Source organism: Cherax quadricarinatus, unplaced genomic scaffold (assembly GCF_038502225.1).
Source record: "Cherax quadricarinatus isolate ZL_2023a unplaced genomic scaffold, ASM3850222v1 Contig2373, whole genome shotgun sequence".
Taxonomy (NCBI): Eukaryota; Metazoa; Arthropoda; class Malacostraca; order Decapoda; family Parastacidae; genus Cherax; species Cherax quadricarinatus.
Window position 1 is genome coordinate 37165 of NW_027197399.1, and position 10354 is coordinate 47518.

The 10354-nt window shown below is 43.8% G+C and overlaps 1 pseudogene; it reads left to right on the forward strand.

The window, feature by feature from the left end:
* The first annotated feature begins 276 nt into the window (after positions 1-276).
* On the forward strand, positions 277-2427 carry LOC128705718 (apoptosis-inducing factor 1, mitochondrial pseudogene; annotated as a pseudogene).
* Positions 2428-10354: the final 7927 nt, after the last annotated feature.

A 10354-nucleotide genomic window follows, 5' to 3' on the forward strand; every position in this document is an offset into this window, starting at 1 on the left:
ATTTTAAGCCAGCCCGTAATGCTATGCATAGTATAAGTGGCTTTGGCATGCTGCTCTTATCTGTATTTTGTAAGTGTGCTCAAATTATAAATAAATAAATAAATAAATAAATAAACATCAATAACACAATATATAAACACAACAATCCAGGCAACATCTGACACTTGGATTCGCTGCTTGAGGGGCAGTTTGACCCACTTGAGCGCAGGTGCTGGGCCCGACCATCATTATGGAGACTTATGGTGTCCAGGACGATGATGTGTTGCCATGACAATATTCGTCGCTGTGGTAGTCTGGCCTCACGGATTGCTCAGCCTTCCTCCAGAGTTGCTAGGCATGGCAAAGCTCGGGGTATTAACAGATCACACTGTGATAGAGGGTATTCCAACGCTTCCAAGAAGCCGATGACGATGAATGACTTGCCACAACCACAAGGCTCCTGGGCCAAGCGCCATGAACGTATGCAGAAGAAATACAATTTGCAGTTGGCAGTAGGCCTTGGCTTTGCCGGGTTTACTCTTTTTGCAGCCAAACAGAGTGGGTTGGTTAATTTTTATTTTGGGCCTGGCAAATTAAAGTTTGGTAAGGGAGTCGAGTCAAAAGAGCAGGAGGCTGCTGCAGTTGAGGAGGAAACAATTACAGAGCCACCTGCAGATGTTGAATCTGAAGCATTACCAGAAACTCCAGTTGAAACACCACTTGCTGCTCCTATAGATACAGAATCTGCTGCTGCACCATCTGCCCCTGTTGATACAAAACCTGCTTCAGCACCACCTACCCCTGTTGAAGTGCCTGCAAAGCCTAAACAAGTTGAAGAAGCTGCTATTACTGAATCTTCAGCTGTTGTGTCTAAAAGCGAAGATGCCAAGTCTGCCTCAACTGCTAAGGAGTCTGCTGGGAAGGTATCTGACATTCCTGAACACGTTCCTTACTTAATTATTGGTGCTGGTACCTCTTCTGTTGCTGCTTTCAGAGCCATTAAAGCCAAGGATGCTAAGGCCAAGGTTCTGGTGATATCGGGAGAAGGTGAAAATCCCTATATGAGGCCACCTCTTAGCAAGGAATTATGGTACAGTGATGACATTGAAGCTACCAACAAATTACGTTTCAAGCAGTGGAATGGCAAAGAAAGAAGTATATACTTTGAGCATGAAGAGTACTACACCCCAGTTAAAGAGTTAGCAACAAGGGAGAATGGTGGCATCTCTATTGTAAAAGGTCGCAAAGTTGTGAAGCTGGATGTGCATAAGAAACGTGCCTTCATGGATGATAGGAGTGAAGTCTCATATGACAAGTGCCTTATTGCTACAGGTGGAACTCCTAAACCTCTGCCAGTATTTGATAATGCTGGAGAAGATGTACTGAAGAATGTAACTTTGTTCCGTTCTGTTAGCGACTTCCAGCGACTTCACAATGTGGCACAGCAAGGAAAACACATCACTATTATTGGAGGTGGTTTCTTAGGCTCAGAGCTGGCATGTGCTTTAGGTTATAAATTAAAGGCAACTAGTGGCTCGGTAACGCAGATATATCCCGAGGCAGGGAACATGGGTCGAGTCCTGCCTGAATACCTCTCTAAATGGACTACAGAAAAAGTAAAGTCTGAAGGGATAGAAATTATCCCCAACTCATTTGTTGAGGAAGTCAAGTCAGCAAAAGATGAGAAAGTAAAACTCAAACTTAACACTGGAAAGGAGATTGTGACGGACCATGTTGTTGTAGCAGTTGGCCTCGAACCAAATGTGGAACTAGCACAGTCATCAGGCCTAGAAATTGATGACACACATGGAGGTTTCAGAGTCAATGCTGAGTTAGAAGCACGGTCTAATCTATGGGTGGCTGGAGATGCTGCCTGCTTCTTTGATATCAAGCTTGGTCGTCGGCGTGTTGAGCACCATGACCATGCCATTGTATCAGGAAGGTTAGCTGGCGAGAACATGACTGGCAGTGGTAAGCCATACTGGCATCAGTCCATGTTCTGGTCTGACTTAGGTCCAGAAGTAGGCTATGAAGCCATTGGCATTGTTGATTCATCGTTACCTACAGTTGGTGTTCTTGCCAAGGCCACTGCCAAAGACACACCTAAAGCTGTTGTGGAAGCAACTGGAGAAAGTTTAAGATCTGAAACAGAACAGGTTGCTGATACCAGTTCCTTGATGCACTCCAGTGATCCTCATGCACCTCTCAAGGGTGAAGACTATGGAAAGGGAATAATATTCTACCTGAGAGAGAACATTGTGGTAGGCATTGTCCTCTGGAATGTCTACAACTGGATGCCAATTGCCAGAAAGATTATTAAGGATGGTAAGAGTTATGATGACCTCAGTGAAGTTGCAAAGCTGTTCAATCTGCATTCAGAGTAGTATAAAGAATATTTTTCTTTAATTCCACATTTTTATCTGAATCAGATGTAAATGTTATGGGTGATATTGGATTACTGCAAAAATAAAGAATAGGCATTTAGCCTTTGAAAATGTTGAATAAATGTACAGTACATACAAAAATTTATATGGGAATATGTAGCTATAAAAAGTAACCAGTGCTGTATGAGCCTTGTGGGTTTAGCACTTAGTTTTTATCACATCGACACCTTGCCTAACCCTTCTAGGGTAGGGTAGGTGCCTGAGCCCGAGCCTTTAGCTCATAAGACTGACATTCCCATTTGCCCCCTTGGGGCGGGGATGGCAGACCAGAGAGGCCTAGCTTGTGGCTAGGCCTGGGGACAGTTGGTCCCAAAAGATGAGGAGGTACTTGTGCCTCCTCCCATGGGAGACTTAGGTCTCAGACACTCCCTAAAGAGGGAGCCAAGGCCGGGCCACCACTTGGAAAAGGCCCGGGCCGGGAGAATACCGGCTAATCTTTAATAATAATAATAGTTTTTATCATAATAATAGGAAATTAATTTGGCTTATTTCCTGGTGAGACCACGGCTACTTTCCCACTGACTCTCAAAAACAGATCTTAAAGGAATTTGAGCTTTATTGTACCTCAGATGACAGTCATTTGGGACAATGGTAAATGTGCAAAGTAACTCTTAGGTAACACCTAATTGTATTTGTGGTCATAGTATATACCAAGGATTTGTTTAATGCTCTGCCAAATATAGATTCCTAAGTGTAATGCATTCGGAAGAAAAGTGAGGTAAGTAATTAAGATTTTCAAATAAAAAGGATGATGCATCAATGCTGTTTACAAAACTAACAAAATGTCATTTGTATTGCACATGAAAATTTAATTAGTTTTTGTTAAACTAATTCTTTGCTGGATGAGCATTAGTGGTGTAACACTTCAGCAAAGATGTACCAATAGTATTATGCATTTTTAACGTGTATTTTTTCATCTAGATTCATCAAAATATCTACCATAAATTGTGTCAAAAGTGTGGAAGATCAATACTTGGATACTGTAAATATAATATGTTGTAGATCATGAAGATATTCAGCTTTGTATATAATGTAAGTTGTACTAAATAAAAGATTAATGCTATAATAGTATAAAGTATTTGAAAAAAAAAAAAAAAATATTCGTCTCTTTTTTTATGTTATTTAAAACTCAGGTACAAAATTTATGGGTAAATAATCAATATGTAATAAGATACAGACAGTGAACAATAATCAACTGTAACTACACAAATACTGAAGAAGTATATATATATAATGATGTAAGAACTGGCTGCACAAAAATCAAACACTGCTTATATATACTGTGCTTCACGTGAAAAGATGGTCATATAAATAACGATAGAACCTACCCAGTAATGCTTACACTCCCCCCTCCCCCCCCTCGTGAAAAAGTGCCACTTTCAACTTAGTATACTCAGTGACAAATCTCTTATACATTTATAAGAGCATGAAGAACTTCATTGACAAAATATATAAATATAATTCAGTCAGCTAAACGGGTGACACTATAATACAAGGACAGTCTGAAAATCATGACTCACATCCGCCATACAACACAATCCTCACCATATTCGCTGCCTGACCACGGTAGTGTGCGGTAGTGCTCTGCACCCCTCTGTTGTTTGTAGGCGAGCGCCCTTGTCAGTTACCTGGCTGCAGTGGTGTGAAGTGGTGCTGTCACACCTCGGCTGACAACTTAGGTGCACTGTGATCGTCAGGATGGCGGTTAGTCTGAGACGAAGGATAAATACTGTAGGCATCGAGCTACTTAAAGGAACGATAACGCCCAGTTCTGCGCAAGTCTTATTGCCAAAGATCATACGGGAGACTTATGGAGTACAAGATAGTGACTTGTATGGTGTAGCATTGAACGGAGGACAACGAATTTTCGTCAAACTGCTATCAGCAACGGTTTATGAATCGTTAGTCACCAGGTTTCAGGACGTGAGTCTTAACGTCACACCAGCTGTCACTGTAAGAATGATAGATGTTTCACGGTATTATACGTGGATCAAGTTACGCAACGTTCCCTTTGAGGCGGACGAGGCGGATATAAGGAAAGTTTTTGAGAAGTATGGGACGGTGCATTATGCTCAACATGGTACGTGGGCGGCAGGAGCCTATGCTGGTTTTCCAGAGGGTTCTTTCAACCTCAAAATGACTTTGAGGCACCCAATACCATCCTATGTGTACCTACAAGATTTCAGGACGCAGGTAATGGTAATGTACCCAGGACAACGACGTACGTGCCGCCTATGTGGTGAGTATGATCACATAGCGGCGACCTGTGACAAGCGAAGACATGTGCCTGGACCTGTGGTGGACGTCGCAGCCCCTGCTTCAAAGGTGGCAGGTGAGGAACAAACATCGGATGGAGGGCGTGGTGTTTTGTGAAGCGAGATAGTGGATCGGGCACACAGGACTGGTGGTGAGTTGGAGTCCCGCCCCCAACTGCCTGATCAGGTGTTGTCTCCTGTGGATAAGGAGGAGCAGCAAGTACAAGAGAAGGTTCTTGAGATTGAGGAGGAATTGGTGGAGGTGTTGAAGACATTGTCACCACCAGAGAGGGATGTTACATCTGAGCGTGGTGTCATTGGAGAATCGTCGCTTCCAGAAAGTCTGAGACATGATAATTTGGGACGTGATGGTGGTTTGGAGTCGTCCATCGACTCATTACACCATTCTCAGGTGGAGGTGGAGGTTCATCGAGAGGTAACATCTGATCAAGATATGTGCAACATGACTGTCACGAGAAAGAGGGCGGCTACATCAGATTCTGATGACGTCCTTACGCCTGCACAAAGGCCTGGGAAACAGACTGAGGTGAAGTGTGAAGGTAGTGGTGTAGGTGGTGGTAGCCATGATAGGAGGCACCGGAAGAAGGGGGAAGGGAAAGAGAGCACTCTGAAGGTGTTGAACGTAAATTCAAGCTCTGGAGTTGTAAAGAGTGATGAGAGGAAGCAGGGGTGGAAACTTTAATAGGCCTTAGGTGTATGTCTGTAAATGTTAATGGGTTATGTAGCGGTATGAAGAGAGATTGGTTTCGTAATTTTCTGAATAAATCTAGAGTGGATGTTGTGTTCCTGCAGGAGCACAATTTCAAAGAGGGTAGGGTGTTGGAGGTGGCAGGATTTCGGGTAGTTACCCTGCCATCTCCCCGTCTAAAAGGTGGTGTGGGAATTTTAATAAGGGAGACGAGCCCGTTTGTTTTGCAGAGAAGCGAGGGAGGAGGGGGAGGGAGGGTGTTGCGTGTGGATGGGTGGTGGATGGGTAAGCGTGTGTCTTTTGTGAGTGTGTATGCGCCGGCAGAAAATAACATAAAGGTAAAGAATGATTTTGTGTGTGAGGATCTTGTGTTTTTCTTAAGTGCACTGCCAGAGGTGGCGATAGTTGGTGGGGACTGGAATAGTGTAATCAGGGTGGCTGATGTGGACCCAAGAGGAGCTGGATATATGTCTGTGGCTCTTAGGGATTTATTAAGGGATGTTAGGTTACGTGATGCCTTTGGGGGAGCGGTGTGGGAGACTGAATATACGTTTGTTAGGAGTGGTTATGCTGCGAGACTAGATAGAGTGTACCTTTCTCAGGGAGTAGACGTGAAATCTTTCAGTACTGTTGAGGCTACAATGTCAGATCATAGGGCAGTGGTGGTGGAGGTTGGGTGGGGGACGCTCGCGGACATATATAGAAGTTATTGGAAATTAAATATAAGTGTGTTAGGTGATGAGGAGGGGTTGGAGGGGTTTTCAGTCCTATGGAGGGAGCTTAGTGTGGAAGAACAGGGAGTGGATGACATTGTGACATGGTGGGATAGTGTCGCAAAGGAAAGGATTAGAAAGTTTTATGTGAGAGAAGGAAAACGTATTAATAATTTAAAATATGGACTGGCTAACTATTTAGAGGATAGGTTAAGAGGTTGCTATGGGAGGGGGGTGGGTGGGAATAATTTTCCTATGGATGAAATAGCTGAAATAAAGGGGAGGTTGAGGGTGTTGCAAAATGAAAGGTTTCAAGCTGTAAGGATGCAGGCAGGGGTGGAGGAAGTGCTTTGGGGCGACAAGCCGTCAGCGTGTGTTTTGCGGCATCAAAAGCAAAGGCAGGCACTGACAGCTATACCATGTTTAGAGGTAACGGAGATGGTTGGAAATTATAGAGTAGGGCAGGAGATACGAACCACGAAGGGGATGTGTGCGTATGCAGAGGCTTGGTACGAGAAGTACTGGAACAGTGGGGGGGTGGGTGACGGGGCATTGGACAAGGTGTGTACGTATGTGACGTGTAATTTAGGAAATAGTGATCGAAAGGCTTTAGGTGGGACGATCACGGCAGAGGAAATAGAGAATGCGTTAAGGGGAATGAGGAAGGGGAAAGCTCCCGGTATTGATGGTCTCCCGGTAGAATTTTATTTACAACATTGGGCGTTGATAAAGGAATTTATAGTTAGGTTATTTAATAGTATGAAGGAGAAGGGTAAGTTGGGGGAGAAGCAGGAAACAGCAGTAGTAGTGTTGGTCCCGAAGGTCAAGGGGCAGCCCACCCTTCGGGAGTACCGAGCCATATCACTGATGTGTGCTGACTATAAGGTGTTTGCAAAAATTTTAGGTAATAGGTTCAAATGTGTAGTGGAGAGGGTGGTGTCAAAATCTCAGTTCGGGTTGCCGGGAAGGTCGATGATTGAAGGACATGGGATACTGAGAAGTTTTGTGGAAGCTAAGGGTGGGGGTGGAGGGGCGGCTTTGTTGGCTCTAGACTGGCAGGGAGCATATGATAGAGTGGAAAGGGGAGCTTTGCAGGTTATACTTAGGAGACAGGGTTTTGGGGAGGAAATAGTCGAGTGGGTAAATACGTTGTACAAGGGGGCGAAAATGAGGATACAGATTAATGGGTGTATGGGGAGGGAAATTGCAATGGGAAGAGGCCTTAGACAGGGATGCCCCATGTCCCAAATATTGTTTGCGTGTTTCCAGGACCCCTTTTATAGAATGGTTGACCGTAGCTTATGTACGCCATGTGAGGGAAGTGTGGGGGGTGGGAGGGCCTGGCCGGGGTTAATTGGATATGTTGACGACACCACTGTTCTCATTCGTGCAGGGATGTCAATGAGAGTGTTGGACGAGGTTGTGCAATTATTTGGAAGTGCCATGGGTATGCAGGTAAATAGTGCGAAGTCAAGGTGCATGGGGTTGGGTTCTTGGGTGGGGGGTGTGGGGGGGAGATGTAATGTTGTTAAAGAATGGGCGGTGTCTTTAAAGATTTGTGGTATTATTTATAGGGATGACATGGTTGCGGCGCGGGAGGAAAATTCGGATAGGTTATTGGAAAGGATCGTGGGGCGTCTAGGTGTTCTGAGACCCCAGCACCTAACTCTGATACAGCGAGTGATAGTCGTGAACATTTTATTGTATAGTAAGGTTTGGTATGTTGCAGCTGTGTTCCCAATTACAGGGACAGCGATTGCGGGGATACTAAGACGGGTGTACAAATTTTTATGGGGTTCACGTTGTGATTGGTTACGGAGGGAGGTTGTAATGTTACCTGTAAGTCAGGGTGGGTTGGGGTTGTTGGATTTGAGACGGAGGGCTAAATGTGTGTTTATTAAATGGGAAGTGTTGCGTGAGGGTGTGAACGCGGGGCGTTTGGGAAGGATACACGACAGGCTGGGTATGTGGTATCGAGGAATGGAGTTGAGGGAATGTGAAATAGTTTTGAGGGCTGTGATGTTGGTTAGGGAACTGAGAAAGGTTCGTATAAGGGTTTTGTGTAGGTTACTTGTAGGTAGGTGCGTTGTCCCAGTTGAGGGTTTGTTCCCCATGTATGCGTGGAAGAGTATTTGGTTTAGATTTAGTAAATTGAAGTTAAAACCTCGGGCGCGTGAGGTGATGTTTCGTTTTCTGCATGGGATCCTTCCGTCTGGTGAGATATTACGAAACAGACAGGTTGTAGAGGGTGGGGGGTGTGGTATCTGTGGAGGGGATGAGACAGCGTTCCATGTAGTTTACTTTTGTGAAGGGCTAGAGGAGGTTAGGTGCTGGTTAAGTAGGTTGGTACAGAGGGTGGGGGACCGTGGGGTGTCGGTTTTGCGTGCTCTAAGTCTAGATATGGGTGGGTTAGACGAGGGTGTCATAAGAGCTTTAGATTATATCATGGTAGATTATATATATATGTCGTGGGTGATGAGGGGGAGAGGGGATAGTGCGGAGAGAAGAAAGGTTCTTGCGGTAACGTTCTATAGTACGAGGTGTCGTAACAGAGATTTGTATGGGAGGAGGTGGGATCAGGCTTTCTCAGAGGGGTATAGAATGCTAACGTTAGGGATTCTCGTAAATCTGTGATTGGATATGAGTGAGTGAAGGGGTTTTCATAGGTTGGAGGGAGTCAGGGGGCAACAGCGGGCTCGCCTCCTTGGGGGAAGGGGGGTCGTGAGAGTGTTGTGAATGTGGGTTTGGAATGGTTTCCTGGTTATTCATTGGGACTTTATGGCATCCAAGTGTGGATGTAGAGCTCAAGGTCTCGTTATGGTAGATATAACACTTTTCAGAATGTAGGTATAATATAGATTTTTTTATGTATAATTATGATGTGTATCAGTCTTGTATAACATGATTCTTGAGTAATAAGTTCTTTGCGACATGAAGTGTGTTTTAGTTTGTATTTATGTTACGTGCTGAGTTGTTGCATGATGAGATATACTTATATACTGTTTTGCATTGTGCATACAGTGCATCTGATAAATGTGATTTTGTGAACATTTTTGTGTACGTGTGGGTGTGTGTGTGTGTGTGTGGATGTGGGTGTGGGTGTGTGGGTGTGTATGTGTATATATATAAATATATAACTCTTTCTATTGTATTGAGCCTTTGTCATGGGTCAGACGTTATGTAATACTTTATATATGCATGATTGATTCTTTTTAAAGTTTATAATTATGGTCTGTACCCTGATACCGGTTTGGTGTTCATGCAAGTTCTTGATGTTAAGTTTTAGTCTGTATGGTATACAGACATATCTAGACAGTTTAGTGACGTAGGCCATTTGTCTGAAATTTGTATATGCGTGTATTGTAACAGTATAGAGCTTGTTTATTGTGTTCTAAGCTGTATTCTTTTTCTGTTTATTTGTATGTTGGGATATGTTCAGCTGTATTGTTAGGGATAAGTATGTAGATTATCTAGTCAGATTATGATGTTAGGTTTTGGTTTTTTGATTAATGTGAAGGATGGGATTTAACTGATATAACTTTATTGTATATTTTATGTTCAAGTGTATTGAACCTGTCAGATGTCATTTATATGTACAATATATGCAAGGTTTTGTATATATGTCAATTCATGACCCTGTGACATGTAATTTTGTTTTTAGTTACGTTCTTGATGTAAGTTTTTGTTGTAATATCTTGCGAGCATGTAGGTACAATCCGTTTGTCAGTTAATTTGATTAGGTTCCATAATGTTTCTTTATTTTTATGTTAAACTGTATTGGTTTTAAATAAAATATAAAAAAAAAAAAAAAAAAAAAATCCTCACCCTGACCCTCATGTACACTATGGTAATAATTAATATTATGCACAATAGTGGAGTTAATACACTACCACTGACACTTCAACCCCCCCCCCCCCACATGCCCAGTAACTGTGTCTGCCGTCACCACTTATAACCCCCCACATGCCCAGTAACTGTGTCTGCCGTCACCACTCATAACCCCCCACATGCCCAGTAACTGTGTCTGCCGTCACCACTCATAACCCCCCACATGCCCAGTAACTGTGTCTGCCGTCACCACTTATAACCCCCCACATGCCCAGTAACTGTGTCTGCCGTCACCACTCATAACCCCCCACATGCCCAGTAACTGTGTCTGCCGTCACCACTTATAACCCCCCACATGCCCAGTAACTGTGTCTGCCGTCACCACTCATAACCCCCCACATGCCCAGTAACTGTGTCTGCCGTCAC